The 26872-nt window shown below is 48.3% G+C and overlaps 1 protein-coding gene across 3 annotated transcripts in view; it reads right to left on the bottom strand.

The window, feature by feature from the left end:
* The window catches only part of gpat2 (glycerol-3-phosphate acyltransferase 2, mitochondrial), a 99601-nt gene that overhangs the window by 20525 nt on the left and 52204 nt on the right, over positions 1-26872 (bottom strand). The window lies entirely within an intron of this gene.

The following is a 26872-nucleotide window of genomic DNA, read 5'->3' as shown; positions in this document are numbered from 1 at the left end:
AGCGGCTGTAAACAGACGTGCTCCCTCCTCCGACTCCACAACAACACACTGGCTCTCCCGCAGAAGCTGACAGCAAGGCCGCGACTCGCCGGTCTGCTGAGTAACCGTGCCGAGCAGCTGACAGAACGAGCTCGTGTTTTGATTTTTATTGGTTTCAGCACGTAATTATAAAAGCAGAAACCGCGTTATAACGAGCCGCTGTACGCTTTGAACTGACAGAGTTAAGCGCGCTGGCGTCACGGGCAACCTCGTCCTCTCTGCGCACGTCGATGCGTTCATTTACGTGGGCTTCCTTTAAGGCCGGCGACCGTGTTTACATCGGCGGCTACCGCTCCAGCCTCAATTACCGAAAGAGCGTGATGCCATTTGAGTGCCGCCGCTCCGCGCGCTTCTCCCTGAATAAACACATCTGAAGCCATTTAGCTCCGCTGAAAAGACGGCACTTCCACGTGCGGTCAATTACGGCGAGCGCTCGGAAGCGGCGCTCAGACTTCCAGCGGGGCTCCGAGCGGCTGATCGATAAGTCGGAGGCTGAGACGGCCGTAAAAAGAGAGCGACAGAGCGCGCCCGTGGGGAGGGGGGGGAAAAAAGAAGAAAAAAAAGCAGAAAGGCTTCAGAAACGTATTCAAGAAATACCTCTAATCACCTCTAAGTCACTCCCTGGCTAATCTGAGCGCCGCTCGAGCTCACAAAAGCCCAAGTAATTAAAAAAGTTTTAATGAAAACATGACCAAGAAGAAGAAGAAGAAGAAAGAAAGAAGTTCCGTCTTCCTATCCATTCCACTTGTGGATTGTAATCAGTTAACATCTGCCGTTTGTTTTTTTTTCGTCGGGCTATTTCTCCGTACGCTCAGTGTCATCCGAAGCGCAGGTAATTAGTGCAGCCGGCGCGCGTGCGTCCGCATGCTAACGAGCGGGGCGGCCCGCTCCCGAAAACCCCGCCAGGACGGCGTTCGCTCGCGCCCCGCCGAGCCCCCGGCGCTGCTTACCGCCACGCGGCTCGGAAGAGCTCCCGGCCCGGGCTTCAAAAGCGCATCGAAAAATCCGCCTAAACCTTCCCCCGCATTACTGGAGGTGAGGAAACACAAAAAAAGAGAAAAGAAAAGTTTGTGACTGAAACTCAGCGGTGAGGCTGTGAGGTGTCACTCCAGACAGGGATTCTACGTGAGACGTACTTTGGGGCATATTAACCGTAAATTTAACTAACGACCTATCGGTTCCCACAGGGGAGGACGCCTCATAGTATCCATGGTAACGCCACCATGAGACTCAAAAAGATTAAAAACAGATACACGCTTGACTTGGTCAGCACACGCCAGTCTGAACTGCAAACGGGACACTGAGGAGAGGGGGCCATATCGGACGCGCACGCGTACATTTGAGATATTTGTTCCGCCAGAGTCGCAGGGAGGTCAGAGCGTCTCGTCCAGACGCTCCGATGCAGACGGCATTGGCAGCGTGTTCCTCCTGGATCGCTGCGAGCTCACAGCGCACGCCGGGGAGGGGGGGGGGGGGGCGGGACAAGGCCACTCCACAGAGGCCGTTTCATACATTTCACAGAAACACTCACACAGAGAGAGAGAGAGGGATTCGGAGGGAGAGGTGTAACTCAGCGGGGAGGCACACGGAGCGAAAAGAGAACGAGGCGCGGCGGCCTTACCGCCGGGCGGCGGGGCCGCGCGGGGGCGGCGGTCTGGGGCGTGGGGGCGGCGGTCTCGGGCGCGAGGTCACCCCTCTCGCGCAGCATGTCCGTGGTCCTGTTGGTCGGCATGCCGGCCCGCGCGGTTTCACAGAGACGCGAATCTGATCACAGCGTCTGAGGGAGGGCAGAGGAGCAAAGAAACATCGTACTCCTCCAATGCTGGGGAGAGAGAGGATTACACTGGAACTCACAAACGTATGAACACACCTGCACAAACACACACACATACATACACATACACACACAGGCACACACATGCATTGCACACAAACACACATACACGCTCACACACCAGTGTGCACACACGTACATGCACACAAACACACATACACATGCACGTGCACACGCACACACACGTGCACATGCATGCCCACATGCGCACGTTACGCACACACAAGCACACACGTGGCATGCATGCAGACGCACACAGTATCTTAAAATACACCTGTCACACATACTGAATTTGCGATCCAGGTGCAGTACTGCAAAGAGCATCAAGCACATTTTCAGCTCAGTACAGTGGAACCAACCCAACTTGACTGCAGCAGAGTACAGTGACATCAGTTGGTTTCAACTACATTCCTGTCAAAGCGAAAACAAAAAACACAAAAAACTGATGAGCCATCGTGCGCTCGATAAACAGAATAAAGTCTGACAGTCGCTGAACTTATGGCAGCACACCTGGGTAAAGAGCGAAAAAGCGCTTAACGGGGAAATCTGCCGGTAAATCTGAGCGGAAACGCCATCCTTATTAAAGACAGGGAGATAAATAGCTGAGTCTCAGCCTTGGCTTGGTTCTCAAAAAACCTAAGAACCCCATCCGCTTCGAACCCCCCCGCGCCCCCCCCCCCATCTGGAAGGGAAAAAAAAATCCCCAAAAAGACTCCATTATTCTGCAATGAGTACCCGGGGACTGTTGCCACAATCTTCCTCCTCTGAGTCATCAATCAGCCAGAGCCCGTAGCTACGGTTACTGTCTATCGACCCGCTCGCAAACCTGCCCTCCAACCTCGTAATTCTCACATTAGCCAAATGACATCAGGAAGGGGGGGGGGGGGGGAGAGGGGGGGTCGCAGAAATTAGCCAGAGAAAGCAGAAGTGCCAAATCATTTATCACCCTCTAATTTCTCACAATTCAATATGAATTATTTAATTCGTATTGCTTTTCTATCTCGTTCGGTTTCCCTCCGTCTCTTTTATCTGTAATTACGGCGTGACCCGCGCGCTCTCCGCCTCTCGGTAATGGCTTCAGCGGATCGCGATGCCGATATCTCCCCCCCTTCTCCCTCCCAAAATGGCCGTGCGAGGGTGCGCTCTAGCCGGCAAATTGCCTCAGAATGTCATCGCAGGCGACGGGACGACAATTTGAGCCGGTCCCTTCAAGTAGAGCCGTCTCACCGGGAGGGGGGGGGGGGGGGGGGGGCGCGTGTGACAAAGAGGCAGTCCCATTTTCCCGCTTGTAATCCCGGCTGATTGGCTGTTCCCTTATACATGCTAATGTGCGGTTAGCGCCCGATAGCTGCACGGCTCAGGACTGTTGTGCTGTGCACTTAAGTAGAGTGTGCACAGAACAGGGATAATTAAAGTCTGCGGGATTATAAAAGGACCAGATGCAGTCTGTGGATGATGCAGCCTGTGGAATAAAAGGGAGCGAGCAATTATCCTGTGTGGTATTATAGCAAATCTCTCTCCACCCTCTCCCTCATCCATATTTGTTCTCTCTTCTTCCCCCTCTGTCACCAATGTCTCTCTTTCCCTCTTATTCACTCGTTTTCTCTTGCAGGGAAGGAGGAACTGTTTTAACAGGAAAAACACCCCCCCAAACCACCACCACCCCCTCCACCCCCAAAAATCAGAATGGATGCGAAGATGTAAACAGCAAGTGAGTGTAGTTACTGCAGTTGCATCATGGGAAGGGGGTGCTCAGTGCTACAGTGGTGTCTCCATTAGCTTTGTTGCTCGGCGTAGCTGTTTATGCGAGCCAGAGCCATCCCCATGGGGGTGGAGAGGCGGGAAAGGAATCAAGTCTCTGGCCCAATGCTGGATGTATACGTGCATACACACACACACACACACACACACTCTCTCGCCCCCACACACACACACACTCTCTCGCCCACACACACACAAACACAAACATACAAACACACACACACACACTCTCTCGCCCACACACACACAAACACAAACATACAAACACACACACACTCTCGCCCACACGCACATAAACACACACACACACACACACACACACACTCGCACACACACGCACACACAGCCGTGCACACATGCATAAATGGGAACGCACGCTCACACATACATTCACGTGTGCATAGAGGCACGTACACACATGCACACACTCGTGCATGGACATACCCACACACACACTTGTTGTTACCTGCACGTACACGCTAATGAACACCAGCCGCACATGGTCAAACACCGTTACGGTCATATCATATCTTGTTACTCCTGCCATTTGCCACAAAACATTTTTACCACATAATACAAATTAAACGGCGTTTGATGCAGAGTGAACTGTGAATAAAACACAAAGGTGAAGAGGAATAATATTTGTGACATTTCCCTGGTGAAGGTTAATGCGCAGTACTCTGTTGCGTTGACAAACGACACGCTGCCTGTACCATCGTGATGCAAACGGAGTGCGCGGAACTCAGGAGCGTGAGCGAACGGGGGGGGGGGGGGGGAATTAAGTGACTGAGGGGGTGGTTTTGCCCAGGCTAATGCACATCTATACACCGAACACGTTTCTCTGCCCGCTTGCCACTTCTCACCCATTTACCATTCAAAAGCAATGAGGGAGAGATAACACACAACACATTATCCCATAGTTTTGGAATAACACACAACACATTATCCCATAGTTTTGGAATAACACACAACACATTATCCCATAGTTTTGGAATAACACACAACACATTATCCCATAGTTTTGGAATAACACACAACACATTATCCCATAATTTTGGAATAACACACAACACATTATCCCATAGCACAGGAATAACACACAACACATTATCCCATAGTGTAGGAATAACACACAACACATTATCCCATAGTGTAGGAATAACACACAGGACATTATTCCATGGTTACAGCTATAGAATGACAGCACTTGAGCCATCAGTAACGGAGGAACATGCAGGCCAATGAAAAGCGTGGGCCTGCCTGAGCAGCTGAATCTGACCCAGTCTCACCTGCACAGCCAGGTGAGGACAATGCCCGTCATCCAAACACCGAACCCCCTCCCCCCGTCCGCCACACCATTTGCCTTTCTTTTCTTTTCCTTTCTTTTCATCTTGTAGTTTGGTTTAGCCATTTTAATGAAGGTGGGATTGATCAGGTGCCTCGTATCGCGGTAAATAAAACATCAAATCGGACCTTCTCCCCGCAGACAGAACGTGCTAAGTGCTTTTGTGCAAACACGCAGAACGGTAGCAGGGTAAAACCCCGATGGAGACTGGGTACTAATTCAGAAACTACATACAGCAGCGCTCTGCATCCCTAGCAAAACCGTGACACACAGTACCTGCCTTTACCCGGATTCAAGATAAGCCATACATGACGTGTTGGCATTTGGAAAACCGTGTGCGTATAACTTACTAGCTAGATATATCTCCATAATCCATCCACATCTCCGTAACAGTAAATGTTCGTACAAATCCACAGATTTTTCTAAAGGAATTCACTTCTGATTAACTCAGATGGCACCTAAAATAAATCCTATTAAAATACATATACAGCGCGATTTTATCAGCGAGCGGCCGATAATCCTACACGCTTCCGAGTTACTTCCTCCTTATCGTGCCTTTTCCATGACATTTTTTTCTACACACATTTTATGTACGGTAAATGCCTTTATTTATATATACGATTACTATCGGTCTGCTGCAGTACAAATACGCCTGGAAATGTCCTTTCATCCATTCCCTTCTTTGACAAACACGGTGAGCTGATGTGCCAGCGGATGAAGCACGTTATTTCTCACTCATCAAGTTTGACAAATCAGGCCCATTATTAACGCTGTATATGATTTAAATCCGAAAAAAACGGCTCTCCTTTGACCCGGAACGTCCAGGTGGCAGACTCGCGATATTGCGCACGCGATGCTAAAATCTGAGGACATCGATTACATTATCCATTCGGCCTCTGGGGAATCAAATTTGGATTTCCACTGCAGAAAAACAAGCAAGAACTATTTATGGAGTGTGACAGCAACGGGAATTCACTCAAAAAGTTGCACCGCTCAAAATATTGGACGGGCGGCGTGTCACGCCATTCTGAAACGGGGAGACGGCGGCATCAGAAAACACGTCACGCCACCGCATCCTAATGAAATCCGGAGATTAATGTCATAAAGCATTTCCCCTGGTTCAAGAACGCTGCCACTTTATAAAGAAAGAGCCCAGAGTTCAACCTGGGCCAACATGCTAATTGGTCACGAGCGACTGGCTTCATGAAATAATGAAAAACAGAAAGAAAGGCACAGGAAAGACAGGTGGAGGAGAGAGGTGAGAGTGAAAGAGAGGGGGCTCAAGCAGGAGAGGAGAAGAGTGGAGAGCATGAATACAGATCAGTTAGGGAAAGCAGAGAGACAGAAGCACTCTGGAGCAAAACAGTTGCTGCTGCGTACAGCATTAGTCGCCCGTGTGTGTGTGTGCGTGCGTGTTTGAGCGCGTGCGCATGCATACACGTCTGTGTTTGTACTGCATGTGTGGTTGCGCGTATGCTCGAAAGTGTTAGAATGGGCACCTCTGTGCATACATTGCATGCCACACGTCTGTATCTGTCTGAGAATGTGTGTGTGTGTGTCTGCGTGTGCAAGCAAATGCGTGTGGGTGTGCCTGCTAGTATGCGCACGCGCGTGTGCTCATGAGAAAGTGTGTCTCAGAGTGTACTTGTATATATTTGTGTGCTCGTGCGTACATGTGTTGCGTGCGTGTGTACGTGTGTGCACACACTCCAGTGAACATGTATGCTATGCATGTGCACACGCAGCAGGCAGAACGTAAGTGATCTTGGGTTTCTCGCTCCAGCGATCTTTATCAGCTACTTCAGCACATTTCCTGCTCCATTCAGAGTTAATTAGGCTCCACGAGTGCACATGTAAGCGAATCGAAGGCGGCCGTGCGCACAGGAGACACGCTTAGCCCAGACTGCGACACGTTAAGGGGTCAGAGGTCAAACGCGCGGCAGATGGGACAGAGTGGGGCCGTTTCGATGCTCGCCTGCGGCATTTAGCGGAGTCGAGAGAACGCGCACGCGCGCTAGAGCGCAGGGGGCGAGCCGGAGCGGACAGGCTCGACCGCGAGCCCGCAGAGCACCGCGGCGGACAGGCACGGCCGCACATCGCGTGTCAGCGCGAGGACCGGCCCCCCGAACCCCGGGGCAGCCCGCGGGGGCAGGGGAGTGGGCGGCTGAGCGGTTGGAGGGGATCCAATTGCAGACGGTAAAAATAGCGCGCCACCCTTTTCCGGCCCCCGTTCGCCCACGCTAAGCAACAACACAAAGCGTCTGTTTACCGCGGCGAGAACCACTCCAGCGAGCCAGACCTGCCACAGGCCAGCCCCGCATCAGCCGGTCCAGCCTCCCGGGTATGGACGGCTCTCCCGCAATATCCTGCCAAATTTTCAGCCACGTCTCATTTTGCCCAATGGCCAGACGAGCGGGGCTCTAGGCTAACAGTTTTTTTTTTCCACATGAGCTCCTCAGTTGAAAAATTCTGGAGCGCAATGATGCAGCCCAATTTGTAAATGTGCTCCTAAATAATTTTTCCATTTGGCACTAAAAAGGGAGCGATACGGCCAAATCCTGAGCAGCATTCCAAAGCAGCGGGAAATCTGAAGGCCGAACAGATAAGAAAACCCAACCAGCTTGCACGGGCGCGTCTGCAGGAAGAGAGACAGAGAGAGAGAGAGAGAGAGATGAACTCTGCCACCTTTGCCCTCTTTTAAATGGCAAGCTCCACCCACATTGCTGTGTCCCCCTTCCCCATGTACACCTGTGAGAGGGGGAAGAGAGAGAACAGGAAAAGGCAGGAGCGCATAACCCTGACCCCAAGTCGCATTAAAAAAACTCCTAAAACGCTACGTTTGGTCATCTTTGCAGACAGATGATGGGGAGGACGGAATGGTCCTGTCGTGTTGTTCTTTTGAAGCCTGATATTATCTTGCTATGGCTGATGGAACATCAAGGAACATGATGGAAATAAGTCCAGGACTTTTTTGTGTAATCCTTGACAATTTCTTCACATGCAAGTCTTTTGATACATGTGTTTTAATTTTGTCAAATAAACTAAACTAAACTAAACGGTCAGGGGCCGTGGAGATTGACGGCGGGAGTTGCTGGTGCCAGCGTTGAGCCTGTTTTCATAAGACAGCCAGCAACACTCCAACAGCACCATTAAAACAATGTCAGCATCATCCCCTGATCCCTAATCCAAAGTTAACACCCCTCTACCCAATCATTCCGTCATTCCTTTAATCTTCCCCCGTCTCCCCGGAGCCGGGTCATTGCCATGGGAGCCGCAGATCGATGGGGGAGTCCTCCCGGGGGGGGGGGGGGGGGGGGGGGGATCTAATGAATGTGGGAACGGAAGCCCCTGGTAAGACAGCTAAACTAGGACACATCCCCGATGGAAGCATCTCAGCTCTTAACGAGCTCTGTTAACGTGTCAATAAAACAGCCAGAGGCTTATACGGCACCAGGGCTGAAGAGCGCAACGGCTAGAGGAACACGTCAAACTGAGACGCGTGCGTAAGCCGTGTAGCGTACGTGCGCTTTGTGTGACCCGTGACCACCCCCACCCCCCGTATCCGCACGCGTCCTCGGCGCTTCTAAAACGGACACAATTCCAAGTCGTAAATTACAGAAGATCAACTGACGGCAAGGAACGCTGCCCGGTGGCTAACGAGCAGGCGTTAATCATCATGTGTCACGCAGACTTCCAAAATAAGTCGGCTAATAGCTGCATATACACATCAGTCCTAAGAAAACAAGCAGCGTGCCGTACGTGTTATTCTGCCGTTTCTACCACTGGGATTTTAACGGAAAAGTTTGTTTGGCCTTTCGCAAGAGCCAGCACGCTCGGAAACTTTCACCGCGTTATTCATAGAGCAAATCGTGGCAATCTGCATCGCCCAACTGCGGCTTAGCTGAAGTGTCCAATCTGATAAAATAAACGGTATTTCTGTCTCATTATCTGAGAGCCATCAAGAGGAATAAGGCCCATTGTCACGCTGCTATTATGACACCCGTGAATTGCATAAGCTTCTGATAAAGGCGGACGCCTCTTTTAACACCGCGAGATTGCTTGAATGATTCATCTAATTAAACCTCTTCCACCTAAATGCAGATTGAAAGGGCAACACCTTAGGCAGGAAAATACCGTTTCCCCCCTCGTTTCGCTATAAAGGAAAAACACTGGATGCTGGATCAATTAAGGGAATGAGATTGTCTGGGTACAGCACTCAGAATCCCTGACAATACAAACCTAATAGTACATGCCTAACGCATTACTGGGTACAATACAAACTGATGGGACTGTCTTCATTGTCCTCAATAAGACAGCTCCACTGGTAGCCTACTTGTTCGTTTATAAAGCCATTGCGGGTCAACTGTCAACCTACTAGAACAATTCACTTGTTCAATCAAAAAATGGTCACAATGAGCTCTGATCATAAAACCATATTTTATATCACATTCGCTACACAAGAAAATAATTTGGGAAGCATTCTTTTAAAAATACATCTCCATCCTCCTGGATTTTTTTTTTTTTTTTTTGCAAAGATTTAAAACTTTGCTCTTTTATAGAAACTGACTGTTTTAAAGATTGAATTGAACTCAACAGTGTGCATGTTATAAATTTAGAGCATCAGGTCATTGCAGAATGTACATGCAGTTATTTTTGTCTCTGTATGATGTCTTATATTTGAAACTTTTTGCAAAGCTGCTTTCTTGGCCAGGGCTCACTTACAAAAAGAGATGTCAATCTCAATGTGTTTATGTTGGCTGAATGAAGGAGAAATAAAAAATAAAATTAAAAAAACCAGCTGTTCTCTTCGTGACTTTCTCAAGATCTTAAATTAATCCGAATTACATTTGTGATATCCTAATCAGAGGCACAGGACACAACCACACGTCTGGAGAACAAGCTCTGGTTTAAGAAACAGGGTTTGGCCAACCGACAAGGGAATCCATGTTTATGTTTACCTTGGTCCTAACTGCGAATTCTTCATTGGTATTTAGACCTGTGCAAAGCTAACCAGTGGGGACTGAAGACAGAACACTCGCTTGATCCACAGATCTTCCTGTTAAACTGTCAGGGAGAAAATAACATCAACAGCTACCTCTACATCAAGAAACGTCCCCAGAAGGAAGTAATGCTAATGTATCTACAACAGAGCTTTGATAAATCGTTTGTGAGTTCGCTTGTGGCGCAGGCATAGTTCTGCTGAACCGTGCACAAACGTGTCACGAGCGCACACATGCAATCATTAACGTCATAATTCTCTGTCAGAGAAATGTGATAAACTGTATTACAGCCGGATTGCAGTTTACTTAAATTTTCCCGGAATTTGTTTCCTTATCAGCGTTTTTAACATCCTCCTTCATCAGGAGGAGTTTCCGGCAAGGTGTTACTTCTGGTAGGCCTAGTCCCTAAGAAAAAATGACGAGCCTAGCGAACATGTGGACTAGTGAGATGGGAATCAAGCGACTGAACCAGCTGGAACCAGTGTTGCTAGAGAGCAAACGGCCATAAGATTATGAATATTTAAATAAGCTTTTTTTTCTCTGATTCATAGCCATACGGAGTGATTTTGCACGTTGTATTGATTGGATCGGATAGTTGTTTGAAGCGATATCATTACATCCCGACTGAACCTTCAGTCCTGGTTGATACAAAACAAAATTCCTTCAGCTAAACACCTGTAGGCTAATTTCTACAACGCTGCATCACCATATGCCTTTGCGAGCTGTCAGACAATATAAAACGTCACGACATTAACCAACATCATGCAATTACATTTTATATAGAGCATTTTACATTGAAAAAAAAAACTGGAGCTAATTTTTTTTTGACAGAACGAAAGCACGAAAGGTCAGTGTGAAACAGACCGGAGCTCAATTTAGTTAATTAGTGATAAATAACCATCAGCAGCACTCACATACACCGGTACTGTTGCTGCTGTTGCGACTGTTGATTTGGTTAATGCTACACGTGTTCAGCTACACAAAGCAATATAAAGTACAGCATTTTATTTATGAAGAGACATTTTATGTTAATACTGAAGTTATTTCCTCTTAATTTGGCAGTAAATGAGCCATACTTCCAGATGACCCTGTTTACACTGTCACGCAGATAATGGAATTGGTCGCTTCTTGAAAGCGGTCAGGCAGTGCGATCATTACTTCTGCCGATTCATGGTTTCTGGAGCAAAAGGCGGCCTCAGGAAGAAGCACCACCGCTGTTATTCCATTTCAATTTTTCATACTCCAGACCTGCTGAGTTGCACAAATAAGGTTCACCCTGACTCAAATGTATTTTTTTTTTTCCATAGCGGGTTTTCATGAAAGCGTTTCGCTCTTATTAATTTGAGTGGTATCAGCGAGGGCCGAGCACAAAGGGACATTTCAGACTTTGTAAAATTACTGCCACTCCCCTTGAGTGCTTGGACTTTAAATGCAGTTAAAAAAAAAAAAAGAAACGGGAAAAAAAATCAACTGTAAAAACAGGCTTGGAAATGCTTGCAACTCCGTTAACTTCTCATTTATGGACATTTTCTTCTAAACGAGCACACCAGAAAGGTCTTCCCCCCCCCCCCCCCCCCCCTAAATGTCAGGTCTGAAAATAATCCCTTGGCCTTGGCCTATACGAAAACATAAGTGTTACAAAATCTCCGTTCTTTTATTAAAGGCAAATTGTGTGTTGATTAGAAAATTTCCAACCTTAATTTTTACAAGAATTTTCTAAGACACTTAAAGGGTGCTTAGAGAAGATTACATTGCTTGCTTTCTCACATACAGGACATGTATATATAGCCCACAGCTATAGTCTATACATATAGGCAATATCGATTCATTATATCAGTGGTAACCAATCCTGTTCCTGGAGATCCACCATCCTGTAGGTTTTCATTTCAACCATAATTTGGCACACCTGATTCTACTAATTACTAGCAACGATTTAAGCCGAGTGCTTACCTTAAGGGTCCAACACTGTACAGTACAATAGCAGTGCTCCCACCTGGGAATCAAACCTTCAACCTATGGTTCCAAAGCCAGGTTCCCTCACCATATCAACCAGAGGAGGAGGAGGCCCAAAAAGCCACGGGGTTGGGGGAACCCCAGCTGACTGGGGCGCGCTTCCGATACACTGGTGACGCTACCCCCAATACTGCCGTCACCTCACATGACCGCTCACCACAGCTAAACTCGGTCTGAACTACTTAAGCGTCATAGGGTGTGTCACGGTACAAACCGACAACAAATATTGAAAAAAAAATAATAAATCCCATCAACGTACAGCGAAGTTCGCCTTTCAGCTTACCGAATAATCATCTCGGCTCAATTTTTACAGCGTATGTTAAGAAAAGATAAGGCGTACCCCGGATTCAAACACCCTACAGCACAGTTATCAGCACATCCCAGAGGCGCCTTTTTAAATGGGCAAATACGACATAAATGCTTACCGTTTGAAATTACAAGCAATCCAGACTAATCACAGTGTAACTTTACATTACGGCAGAACAAAGATCGGGGAAGGGGGGGCGTGGTGTACATCTGTGGAAATGCGGTAAGTGTAATGTAGCGTTTGCACTAATTGCATGTGAGTTTTATCATACTGAAATGGGTGGAGCAGTCTGCAATTTGCAATTCCGTTGCTTGGTCAGGCAACACTCAAAAACACCTGGGTAAGGATGCTATAGAGCATCCAATGTTGCAAAGGATGCTTCATTCAAACCATTCTTTCATAACCCTCTTACTCAGAAAGTATGTCCATACTGAAGTGTGAAACATCCACGGCTACAGCTACACTTTGAACAGGCCTACCGGTAATAAAAATAGCTTTCGCAAGGTACTTTTCCCCAGAGAAGCTCTGAAGTGACCCAAGCAGTTATGCAATGCAGCCGAACACCCACCCTTGTTGTCTCACCTTTTCATGTTTCGCGAATGTTTCCGACTGGATGCGTGGAGTGGCTGAACCCTTAGCTTCTTGTGTAACAAGAGCAGCGGGTATTATTAGCGATGTGCGTTTCCTTTTGGATTCTGTGCAATCGCAAATCCCAAAGAAGAGAGCTTCACAGACCGGGGAACCGTTTCCAGATCGCCCTCAACCAATCAGTGCTAATGAATACCCCTCTATATCTGCATCCACATCTTTCATATAATTCTGATACAAACAATTAGTGGTTATGTTTTCAATTCCCCCTGTTCCATACATCCATTTTTCATGAACAAAGACAAGCAACCACTTCATTTATGTTAACCCGTTTAGCTCCCCCCCCCCCACCGGATGTACATTTTTATAATAATGCTTGAGCACGACCTTTACTATGGGTACGGGTAATTTGCATGTTGCTGGCAAAATTGCACTGTGTGTATGTGTACGTTGAGTGAGAGTTTTTGTGTATCTGTTTGTGTGTACATGCGTGTTTGTGTGTGTGTGTGTGAGTATGAGCATGATTTCTTTTTTCTTATAAAGAAGCCTTATGCAACAGGAAGACAGTCTGATGAGATTCAATGATTCTTCCCGAGACTGCAGTTCATCATTTTCCAGGTAATTTGGTTTTCGCCCACGCCATTAACTGCCAGCCTGAATTAACTGTGCACAAGGCGCAGCAAGCTCGTCTTACGCAGGCACAAGTGCACAGGGCACACAGGCCACAGAGCACCGAGGACCTGAGGGTCATCCACACAGTGCTGAGGGGAGAGCAGCAGTGCCATCATCACAGCAACAGAAACTCTTCCGCCAGGAGGGAAATACTCTTGCCAGGACAGACGTACACACACCAGGGACAGACATACTCCCGCTAGGACAGACATACACCCGCTGGGACAGACATACTCCCGCCAGAATAGACACAGTCCTGCCCTGGCAGCCACGGCCCATTCGTTTCAGCACAGGGGTGCACACGGTCAGTTACTGAATCTTGGCGGGTGTCAGCAGCAGCCTCCCAGACTGACGCAGCAACAGGTCGAAGCCCCGCCCAGGAAGGGGCGGCCTCACTGCGCGAGAGCCAATCCCCCCAGCAGCGGCATGCACCTGCGCAGACCCCTCTGTGACGCAACGACTGTGCAGCTCAGCCAGCAGCGGCTTCGGAAGAGAGCGTGCGCTTATCCAAACTCGCCCAACAGAGGGCGCTGCAGAGACGAGACGGCCCAGCGAGTACAAACCTGGGGCACGGATACGATTGGGCTGTACAAACAGCAAGAAAAGTTGGGTAAAACAAACAAATGCAGACGTGGGGGACGACATGTGACTATCTGCGTGTCTTACATTCCACTGCAGAACTCTGATACGCGCAGAATCTGCAGGGAAGCGCTGATTCACAGCCCTGTGCAAGTCTCCTCAGCTCTGGAGAGCCGCTTCAGGTCAGGGGCAGGCCCCTCCGGCGTCTCCTTAGCCTGGGAACGCACGGCCTTTTGAGGGAATGTCGTAGCAGAAGGGGGCAGTAGCACGGAAACAAAAGCGAGGCTTGGAGGACGAGAAAGCCATAGCTTGTGGCTCCTGGTGTATTTTCCGCGGATGACTATCTGTACACACAATCCTGGCGCCCTCCCCCCCCCCCCCCCTTCAGTACTCCGCCTTATTCAGATAGCGGCCGCGGCTCACAGCCAAGGTGCGCTTACAGATAGTGGGTATTAGAGGGGGATGAAGGTCCGTCCGCGACAAACGGCGTCTGCCTCGTCAAGACTTTCCTGAGAGAGAGCGCGGAGAGAAGCGTTTGCAGGACCGCAGATGCATGGAATGGGATCACGTTGACCTGAGAAACCCGGCTCGCAGATAAGGAGAACGGTAAAATTCTCATTTCGGCACGCCGATAAGCACGTCCGCTCGCGGTCAGACATTACAACAGAACTTCAGTTCACCGGACGGAGGAAGAGCAATACACCGCTCATTAGAGGGCACAGACGCCCAAACATGAGCAGCCTTCCGGAGGCCAACAAAGGACAAACGGAGGAGAGGTTTGACAGTGAATCTCTAAAGAGTATCAAAGTTAAACAGAACCACAGCATTTTTCTAATATACAAGATGCTTTCAAATGTCCTTCAGCTACTGGATCCTGTTGATTAGTTATTTCTCCTGTATGCCAACGTTCAGTTTCGATTTAGTCTTAAAACGGTTTTTCCATAATTTCATTAATGCAACACTGTTTTTCAGTTTTAGTTCCTGCAGCATGTCTGCCATCCAAAAAAAATTGCTGAGCACAACTGATTGTCTGTGCCACCATTCTAGAACATTCTTCAAGCGTCTGTGACCCAATCGGCTGTATGACGGGCATGTGCGGGACCAATGACGCATCAGATGTGAAATAAATATAGCCTACATACACTTCAGCAAACTTTTAATACAGTTAAACTTTAATTATACTTCAAGATTTCAAGGTGCAGTGTAGCATAGAAAACTTCAAGAATACGCCAGCCTACTGTTTTTTCACATGGGACATATTGGAAAGGTACAATTTCAATTTCAGCCGGAAGTCAACAGATGAAGACTGCAGTGCTATAATTACATTTACTACTCACAAAGCTTCAAGCATTTGTTTTGAGAATGAAAAACACCACTTGGCCAAACAGGATGTTAGTGGACCTGATTAAGTGTAATCCCATGTTTCACAACACAAAAAATTTAATCAAGGAAAACTGTCTAACAAGTCTGACAAGATGATTAAAAAATGACTTGGAATTAAGTTAGATTTCTTTGCCTACGAGTCAAAATGGTAAACTAGTTCTAGAAACTGACACTGCAATATTGTTCCAGAACATTCCCGACTATGCCTGAAGTCAAAGGAAAATGTCAGGATTATGGGTAGTTTGGGTAGTAAAATGTCCTCCTTATCAGATGCTGAAAATTAAAAGTGATACAAATCAACCTCATGTAAGATTATGCTTTCTGGGAAAAGTCAATGCATGCTTAAAAAAAAAAAAAAAAAAAAAAAAAAAAAAAAAGCCAGAGGTGGGAGGGTGAGGCCTCAAGAAACACAAAATGGGAGTTTCCATACGCTAACTTGGACCAATCATTGTGTTCTGCTGTGTTTCTTTTCGGTTCAAACGTGTCAGTGATTCATAAGTTCACCCATTACGAAAACTCCCTCTCCCACCCATCACTAAGGGACCAGTTGGCAAACTCTCGGTGCAGCGAAACTAATCAGTTGCTTTAGCCAGGGTTCACATCAGATCTGTCACTGTGCTATGGCACGGCCCAGTCCATGCCTATCATTCGAGAGCACATGTATCTCCTTCGCAGTTATAAAAGTCCACGCACTAAACAGCCTTTGTTTTCGCTGGACCTAGCCTAGTTCCAGTCAGTCCATCTTGACACATTTTTTTTTAAAAATCTTGGGCTACAGCTAGAGCAACAGCCCTGGCGAGGGGTCAAGCCTTCCTCGGTCTGTCCATCGGGGAGGAAAGTGCTGCAGCGGGGCGGGGGGGGGGAACCGAAAAACAACGAACAACAAGACTCCCCCCGAGGTGCCGCAACACATGAACACAAAATGGAGCCGGCGGGGGAGAGATGGCAAGCGCAGAGTCTTGCCGCCTTCCTGGACAAAAAAAAAAAAAAAAAAAAAAAAAGAGAGAGAGCCGAAAGATTATTTATCGCCGTCTTATGATCGCCGATGTAGCGTGCAGCTGAGCCGCCTAATGATGTAAGAGATTAAGTCTTCAGCGGCGAGGAGGCGGGGGAAGGTCGTTAGCGCCCCGGCGGAGCGGCCGCCATCAAAGCCGAAGAGCCTCGCTAAACATCCCGCTCGCTAAGAGCGCTAAAACGCCGCGAAAAGGGACACACACAAAAAAGAAGGGAAACCTTCGGCAAAAAAGAAGAAGATGGTTAAAGTGAAAATAAAAGAAGGAGGAGAGCAGGAGGGAGACTGGAGGACGGGGGGGGGGGGCTGGGGAAGTTAAGACACACAGAAAGTCAGAACAGAGAACAGAAAAGAAAGTGCAATGCAAGCAAGCGAGCGCTGGCGTGATCGATTCGAGACGAGAACCCGGCTATTTCTGTACACAGGACAATTCCTCCAAACAACCGGCAACGTCTAATCTTTCTGAGACAAAGCCAAATTCACACCGTGTACATTTACACAAGCGATTCGCTGATATCCTGCAACCTACTCCGAGGCATTTTTGGGAAAATAAGCAACAATCTGTGCTACAGTACACTCGCGGTTTATCGCAGGTATTCATTGGAATGAGTTGGTGCTTATTTTCGGGCGATTGGTAAGCGATACATTTCATGATGTATTGCGGCTAAATGGCGAAGACATAAGGCCTAAAAACTTACTGACTTCACTCAAAGCAGAATTCCTACTGGTTCACGGTGTGGCTAAAAGATAAACAAATAAATACTACGGTTGGACCCGTAAACAAAGAGAAAACTGCTTGCAAGAAGACGTGTAAGCACAAATACTGTATGCCAGTGGCGATGGTGAAGAACTAGGGGTTTCATCCATTATTCCAGTATTCAGTCAGTATTTCAGCCAGTATCTTGGATTTCCCCCAGTTAAAGTCAAATCAGTGATTAGTTCAGCAGTACTAATGTCCGTCCCCAGGAAGAACGGGCCACGTAAGACTAAAGCTCTGTTTCCACATGCAGATCAGCAATGCCTTCCTGTCTTCAGCTTATCCTCAGCACCAGATCCAAAATGGCAGGTGATAACGCATTAAAGGTGACTTTGCAGCACTTTCAGATTCCTGTATAAATAGACACTGCATAGCAGTGAACTGGGCTTGCAACTGTGAGGCAGTAGGCACAATTCACAGGCGGGGACGTCATGGTATGCCTCATGGTATGCCTGAGTAAGGTATTTCACCCAAGTTGTTTCAGTAAATATCCAGCTGTATAAATGGACCTTACGTAAAAGGAATGAAAACCTGTAGCTATTTGTGTGAAAACAATTCCAGTGAGAACTTTTTTATGGCATAAAAAACAATGATGAATAACTTTACTGGATAAAAAAATGTTTCTACTCAACTGGTAAACACTCGATGTTAGCACTTCACACCAGACCGCCAACAGCTATTCTGCTCATCTCCCGCATCTGAAGCACTTGTCTCTCTCTCCCTCCTCCTCCTCCTCCTCCTCCTCCTCTTCAGTTCATATCCTCAGAGACCTGCTCATCTCTCTCTCTCTCTCTCTTTCCCTCTCTTTTTGTTTATCCTCATTCTTTCCTCCTCCTCACCTCCAATCTCTTCCCCCGTTCACCTCAAGTTATCTCCCAAGTCTCCTTCCTCTCAGCCTTGGGAACAAACCTTCGAGGCTTTTCAGAGACTAAAGTTTTTCAGGGGAAAAAAAGTTAGAAACGAAAGTGGAAAGGTGTCTTGCCTTTGCTCTTTTTGACCACTCGTTCTTTTCCCTCCCGATCAGCCATAAGGCACTGCAGCTCTACACTTCTTTTCCTCCTCTTTATTGGAGCCCCTACTCCTGTTCTGTCAAACCCTTTGTTCTGTTGCACTTTCAGAAATAACACGGGCTGAAAATGCACTAAAGGCGTAGTTCACTTTTTGGAGTTTCTTCGTATTATTTCAGTTTAATTATGTTTTTATATTGTCCACACAGTTTTTTGTATGCAATGAAGCAAATTTTAGATACTTACAGACAATTTTGATTACCTGCTGGCTTGAAATAATAGCTGGTGCAGGGGGTTTAAAGAATAAAACACAACTCATGTAACTCATGTTATGCCATCAGCAATTGATGTTTGTTTATAATCTGACTAGGTAAAGAAAAAAAGTAAGCTTAAACTTATTTTCAGTTGAAACCATTTCCTATGGTACAAGCAAATGAGACCACTTTACACAAAGAAAGAAGCACCAGCACAATACAAAAATTGATATTTAGGTTTATAATTGTGAATAAATGCAATGTTTTATTTTCGAAAGGCTGTGGAAGTGTCATGTCCTTGTACAAGCTGCTCGTGAGTTACCTGTAGTGTGCTCTATTTGTATTTATTTGCTTTAAACCACAAAAAAATCCTGGAATGTCCCTATAACAGCTACTTCAGGTCATAAGAACCCTCAGTAAGTATCTCAAATATCCTTGACGTCGCACTCAAACCATCCAGGCCAATCAAAAATAGGCACTAAAACTCAAGTGAACTCTCCCTTTAAGGGGAGAAGACCAGAAAAAAAAAAAAAACTATTTCATCAGCATATTCTGAATATTGCTGAAGTTACAATAAAGACGGGAGCTGATCACTAAACAGGCTAAATATACAATAAGCTTCATTTTCCCCTTTGAAAAACAGCCAAGTGAGCATTAGAAGGCCGAGCTCACGCAGGTGAAACGAGGGGAGACGCGGCGAAGGAAAGCTACAGCGCTGCGAACGTTCGCCCAGGGAACCCGGCGAACAGCCAATCAGCAGCAGCGGTTAGCTTGATTAACTCGGTATTCTCACAAAGCTCTTAATCTCATCTGCTCAGCATTAATTCTTCATTACGGGCGCAGTATGCATTCGGGGCATTACCACTCATTAAAGTTGCGTTTCGTTCTCGGCGAAGGGGGAATTTTTACTTCGGATTTGACCACGGAAAGAGCCCCGCGATACAGACGCGCAAAATCGCACACACACACACACACACACACGCACACGCACACGCTCGCGCACACGCACACGCACACGCGCACACACGCGCGCGCGCGCGCGCGCACACACACACACTCACACTCACACACACACACTCTCATACACACACACACACACACACACACACTCACACACACACACTCACACACACACACACACTCACACACTCACTCACACACACACACACACACACACACTCACACACACACACACACACACACACACACTCACACACACAAACACACTCACTCACACACACACACACACACACACACACACAGTACATAACTTCACTGCGGTTACATACGAAGCAGCTTCATTAGCAACAAACACGGAACTGTCCAGACCCATGGCGCAACTCACTTCCGCAGACACATTTTAGCTGGCACCACCTGCGCAGGCGTCCCACAAAACGTCCCTCAAAGTCCGTGAGTGAGTGAGTGAGTGACCGACCCCAATTTGCCACGCGTAGCCCACGGTGGCAGGCAGTCCTGTGCGCCGTGGGAAAAATGCGAGCTGAACACCCTGACATCTGTGCCTGATGATATCAAGCCTCATGCCGACATGACACGTTTTCCCCCACGGCCCAAAACGCCAAGGCCCCCCTCCCCCCCCCCCCGCCCCGTGGACAATCCAAGATGTTTGTCAGGGTAACACAGCCAGTGCCCGACGCCCTGTTCCCAGGGGACATTATGACACAGCTTCTGGAACATCCGCAATACGTTAAAACCCACTGGTGGTGGTGATGACCACGCCCACCTCCGCACGCTTTGTACACGTGTCCACGCCCCCTGCTTCGCGTTCGTTCTGACCCTCGTTTTCCGACGGGCTCGCCGAACTGCGTGCTAAGCGCACCTTAACGAAGCGCGCGCGCTGAGCCTCCTGGCCTACTTCGCCTGCTGGGACTGACCGTCACATGGGGGGCGTTCAGACGTATCGACGGACACCCCGGGCAAGAAAAAAACCTCCGAGACGAATTCTCAGTCTTACCCAGGCGCAGACTTTCATCCATGAAAGAGGGCTAGAAATGTTCCTTCTTATGAAAGGGCAGCATTGTCCATCCTGGCAAGACACAGTAACAGACTGTACGAGTGAACAGCCACAGTAAATAAAACTGTTCATTTCTGGAGATTTATCTGCTTATTTGCCGCGATGCGTCCGGCAACAGAGGCGTTTTTTTTTGTTTTTGTTTTTTTTTTTTAAAGCCGTTTGTTCTATTTTGAGAGCTCGAGAGCTCAGGGACTCGCGTCCAGCCCCACAGACAAACCGATAAATACTGAGCAAACCACTTCAATAAAGTTTTACAACTGCAAATGTTCTTTCAATATGCCTTTCCAGCTGTGAAAGCCCCCATATAACTCATGCCTGCATGACCGCTAATAATCTCCCAAGAAATGTTTTCCTCCATTTTTTCAACATGCGCCATATGATTCATTTAAATTTAGGAGATTTTTTTTTTTACATCGGGATCAAAAGTGTTATTTATTTATTTTTTTTTAAAGTCCAGGTGGCCGAGCTCAGCTGACTCACGGCCGGCGCTCGAGCGGTTACCTCAGCGAAGGAGGCGCCGCCGCCGCGGCAACCGTTGCCGAGGAAGGGCGCCTGAGTCACCGCCAGAGCTAATCTCCGGCGGAATTATGGGCTGTCACCGGAGCGGCGGGGCGCGCGGCTTTTCTGAGGGACGGCGGAATAATGGCGCGTGTCGGCGGTGCGAAGCGCGCGGGAGCCCCGCGGCACGGAGGGAAAACGCGGAGGGGGAGGGGGTGGGGGTGGGGGGCGGCGGAGTACGTCAGCTGAGTGGGGGGGGGGGGGGGGGGGGGGGTGACTGGAATATGAAAACAACTTCTGCGCCATTAACTGGACAGATAACATAGCCTATTTGCTGATGTGTGAAAGTGTACATGGCGAAGGCTAATCGGCCGCGTGCTCTAAAAAGGCTGAGGATTGTACTTACACGGAAAAATGTTCAGTATTAAATCAACTCTCAAAGAGTCCGTGTGGTCCCTATCGGACTCAAACCTACTGTTAAGAGTTGAATTAACTCTGGACATTTTGCTGTGCAGCTGCTATTATTAAGGCGTAAAATTGAATAATTTATCATATAAAAATATGTTGGGCAGATAATACAATTGATTTCTAGTGTTCTATGAACTTTTTAAACATATTTCTTTAAGTAGATTGGCACCCAACGTGCAGCTGTGCATATCACATTCGCACCCTAATTTAATATCCATCTGTCTGCAAGCACAGCCGCGTTCAGGAGTGAACCCCACTGCCGACTTGGGAGAGTGAAGACATCCTTCTCCTCGCCAGTCGGCTTCTTTTCAAACTTCAGCCCACAGCTAAGAAACTAGAGGAAGAGCGTTCATATGTGGCTTTGACTGGCAGTTCAATGATGCACAACTGACCACCAGGGGTCGCTAGAGAGTGATGAAACGTGGACCCCTAACTGACGGAACCCTCCCATAGCCCACCTAGGGTGACCCAATCACCAATTGCTCATGGCCCTGAGGAGCACTGGAAAGGTCCAGATTTGACGCGCGCACCACAGTGTAGCGCCTTACCCGAATGGGCCACCGAGCAGTCCCAGCCCGGGACAATTAGCCTGTTTAATACTACAATTAAAACTGCACTGCAGGCAAAACTGCCCGTACTCTCAGAAGAATCAGCATTTTTTCCACTCTTCTCTCAGTTTTGAACTCACTCTGCCTTTGGGTCGCTGGCAACAGCAGCGCTCAAATGAAGCCGTTGTTGCCTAGCTTGCATTTTTGGGATCTCCTGAAGCAAAAAAATCAATTAGCCTTCCTACAGCCGCTATTTCACATGTGCAGGAAAATTAATTACATGAAAAACCTTTAAATGCGGCTGTGTCATTGCAGAGTACCACAAGGTGGTTGTGGGGGGGGGGGGGGGGGGGGGGGCTCAGCAATAATCTGCACAATGCAAGGTAAAAGTAATTACCAGTCATACTGAAAGCTTTTCAGTGGCTAGAGAATGAGGATTCCACTTTGGAAAATGAGTAGGTATGGAGGAGGGTAAGAGGGGAGTATGCCAAGTTTTTTGGCCAACTACAGCCAACTTTCATGGGTTTTTCACCAAGTTCAACCTTGTTTTTTTTTGTTTTGTTTTTTGAAGTCAGGCGAACTGGAGGGTAGGGTGGGGTATTCCAAGTCACCAGAGGACCTGATTACAGCCAACGTGCACAAAGACACTGCCCTCGCACTGCTGAAACATTCAGGTTAAAAAAGGTCACTGAAAGTAATTTATAAACATAGTAAGATGACAGCCAAGTTTTTACTAGGTACTTATACTGCAGGTCTTTCAGAAAAAGGTCAGCAGAACAAACTCTTTTGGTCTTTATTCATGGTGCCAGGAAGTTAAAGGAACTTTCTGTAACTTAAATCAATCACTAAATGTCAGCATCAGCGTCGAATGTGCTGCCCCCAGAACAGCGTCGCGAAGTTGCCCTTCCATTACAGAGCTATTAGGCCCCTCAATCAAAACAAGACATTAGTTCAGACGTTGAGGGCGCCACATAAAAAACTGAAACCGCCTTAAATGATTAATTCGAGAATTAGCGAGATCTGCGCGCCCGTGAGACCGGCCATTACTCATCAACCCGGAGTACAGTACACATCATTCCCGAGCCGTCGGTCGCGGCCCGTCATGCAATATTCATATTCATACCGCCGTGACACGAGCCAGTCCCCTCACTTAGGAACGATCTGAAACACGGCGCGTCCTGGCACTCCGACAAACGAAATGAGATAAACAAACCGGCTTAGGCGTTTTTTGATATTATCCAGCGCCGTCCGGAGACCCCGAGGCTAGCAGGAAAAGACGCGGCGCGCGGAAAAACTGCGCCGTCGCCTCGAAACGCAGCCGAACGTACTCGAGCGCTTCAGATAACGCGCGGCAGATGTAACTAAGCTTGCGTTATCTCTCCCTCTCCCGCTATTCCTCCTTCCTCGCCGCTCCGTCCTTCGTCTCTCTTCTAATTAACCGCCCTGTCAGGGCCGCCACTCCAAAGCGCCAGGCGGGAGAGACGGATGTGGCCGACAGCCCCCTCCCGTGATCTCGCTTCTCCGTCTTTCGTCGAGAAGAGGGGGCGACGTGGTGGTCTCTCTCCCGAGGACGCCAGCTGCAGTAAATATGAAAACATTTTACGGATAAGCTGCCAGATGCCCCAGCAGAAAGGAGGTAATTGCAGGGCAAGGCAACGGTAAACCCCTATGGTTCGGCTCCGAAACGTATATATACAGGGGACCGTTTAACTAGTATGAAGTGGAGCTCAAGTGCCCAATCTGAAACATGAACATCTTCTTTAATCTGACGTCTTGTTCCCTCTCCTTTCATCCGCCTTTCAGAAGAACAAAATCACAGACGTCAAGGCACTTCACCAAACATAAACAACTTCTAATCAACGTCATTAAGGTGCCGCGTCCCTAAATTTCAAAGGAATTTGTTTGATCACTTGAGAAACTTGAATCGACCGTATTTGATGCTACTTCTTGTGAACTAAAAGTTCACTCGGCACTCCCCCGGGTTAGTACTTGTGAGAGACAGAAGCAACCGACCGACATTTTTGTTTGCTGTTCAGATTCTACATCAGTGGCTGACAAAAGGGTGGCCTCTGACTCATCCATTTGTCCTGAACTTTGAGGAATCGGAACTCACTTATTTCTGTTGCTAGATATAAGGTCAAATATATTACAAACTAAAAATGAGGAAGAGGTCTGCTTTCAGTTCGGGAACAAACAGATGGATTGGAGGCTGCAGTTCCACCTGCCAGCTGTGTCAAACCTTGAAACTGGCGAATACAATTCAAACTGGCAAAATAAAAAATAGCTCAAAATTGATGAGCTAACACACAAGCGTTTGTGTGTCCCTGCACGTGAGACCAAAGCAGCCCTGGCCTGCGTTCCTCTCACTGCCAGCATGAATCAGGATCAAAGTTAACCATTCCCACTTCACTCCTGCATAAAGTCATCCGGGAGTCCATTAGCGGCTAATGGGGCCCAGTTAACCTTTCGAGGACCTCCCGCTGATTGGCTTAAGAGAACAGGCAGTAGTGAAAAGCGACGAATCAAGGCGCACCTTACAGAGGCACAGCCGAGTACCAGCTGGCAGTTGGAGCGGTTGAGCTGAACTGAGCGTTCACACAGCGGAATGGCATTACACAGTGGTCTGCTCCCAATGGCACACACAACAACCGTGACATGCTACTGCTCCGGCTCAACAGGGCTGCCTGGCTACGAAACTGACCATAACAAGACCAACAGTGTCTGATGACGCTGGCATCAAAAAATAAAACGTAACAAATAAAAATCGATAACATACAGCGTGTACGCACACGTTTCATGACATGTCATCCATTCGGGCTCTCACCCGAAACCTCAACCCAGTGAAATCAATGCCGTTTTTTTTTTGGCCGCAGAACAGGAGGGCTCCTCTCCGAGCGCAGACTGAGGGCCGTATCGGGGCCGGGGGCGTAATGAGCTGAGTGACGTGAGCGGGCCTTTGGTCTACCGAACTTCAAACGCAGCTAAAAGCATCCATCCTCTTCCCTGCTCTCCATCTCAGGGCTCACGAGCTGGCTCATTTTCACCCCCCCTCCCCTCCCCTCCCCTCCCCTCCCACCCCACAACACCACTCTCTCTCTCTCTCTCTCACACACACTCTTTCTCCCCCCTTTTCATTACACCTGTGCTCTTTCAGTACCTGAGAAGAGGGGAAGCACAGTTCTCCAAAACAGGCCATTTATTTCTTTCTGCGGTTAGCCCACCTCCAGGACGCCATGGCTCTGATTTATTTCCTCATCTCTTTCGCATTAGCAGGGCCTCTTCCCGGGACGCGTAATATGGAATAACTGGATAATAATAACAATGACGATCGCGCTGATGATGGTAATAAAGAAGGAAAATGCAATTATCCAGGCTTATCGGCCGGTTATAAGATTGAATCAGATTTTTTCCCCCATGAAATACATTTGAAAATTTTGCACTCAAAAAAAAAAAAAAAAAAACAGGAGGTTTTTTTTCCAATGAGCCAAATGGCTAATAGCATATGCTGCTTGGGTTTGTGTGTAATGAAGCTGCCATGTGCAAAAAAAACGCTTTTATTTTTTTCCTGAATTATTTTAGCGGACAAAATGAGGCGTCGTGAGTAAGGCGGTGAGTGACAGTGGAATGCGCAATCGGGCAATATTCCCACTAATGTCCGAAAATCAATGGTGCGCTTTAACGGAAAAGGCCAAAATTTTCATTAGCGATCCTTACAGAGCGAAAGGGAATACACACCGGGCTTTCAGTAACGCGGTAACGCTCAGTGCTGATGGAAGCAGAAGGCGCAGGAAAAACATCGGCTGGAACGCATAAGCAACATCAAACGAAAAAAGAAAATAATTTTCCTCAATCTGAACTGATCTCATGATGCTTCAGTACTTCATCGCTTTTTCACATTACGGTTGGTTCATGTGATTTAACACAGTGCTCCCTTCCCAGTTCTTACTTTTATGCACACACACACACACACACACACACACACACACCCAAACACTCTTTCACTTCAGATACCCAATTCCAGAGCAGCTCTGCAGTTAAGCCCCATGTTGGGCTCTAGCCTGTCCCGCCTCCCCCAGGCCAGCACGCTTTTCGCGGGGCGGGTAAGGGCTCGTTGCTCCGCCCGGCGTGACCGTGACACTTTGCGTGCGTGCGGGCCGGGCCGGGCGTAATCGGTCAGCGACGCCACGGCCTCCCGTCCCGCTGCAGGTGCCACTCGCCAACCCGCGGCTTCATTTACACGAGAACGGCGGGCGCTGACGACATCCGCCAACACACCCGCTGCGTGTGCGACTCGCCCGCCCGCCGTCCGTCACCAGCCCTGACGGCCGATGCAGCCGCTTCCTCCCCTGTCAGAAATGATCCCAGGCCTTAGGATACAGCGCACGCTATCCCACTCCCCCCCCCCCTCCCCATAGACACACGGAATTCAATTTGCCTCTTTCCCTCTATCCCGGCTCCCCGGGGGTCTCATTAGTCCGGCAAATTCCGCACCTGTGCGGAGCGGGAAGCTCTTCTGGCTGAACTCCAGCGGGGGGGACAGCGCTCGCCTCTAACGGCCTGTCACCGCTCGGCCCCCCCCAGGAGGACGGTGCGAATGAGCGCTCTGCATCCAGCCAGCGCAGGAAGTGGAGGAGCGCTGTGGCACTGGGCGGGGGTGGGCCCGTGTCCCACGCGGTTATCGGCATAATGGCTACGGAGAGCCGGTTGGCGGGCCCAGGGATTCGACTGTGAAGTACAAGTGGGGGGGGGGGCAGAGGGGGGTGGGTTTGGGAGGG

This window comes from Anguilla anguilla, chromosome 10, assembly GCF_013347855.1.
Source record: "Anguilla anguilla isolate fAngAng1 chromosome 10, fAngAng1.pri, whole genome shotgun sequence".
NCBI classification, from domain to species: Eukaryota; Metazoa; Chordata; class Actinopteri; order Anguilliformes; family Anguillidae; genus Anguilla; species Anguilla anguilla.
This window is presented reverse-complemented; position numbering and strand designations above follow the sequence as displayed.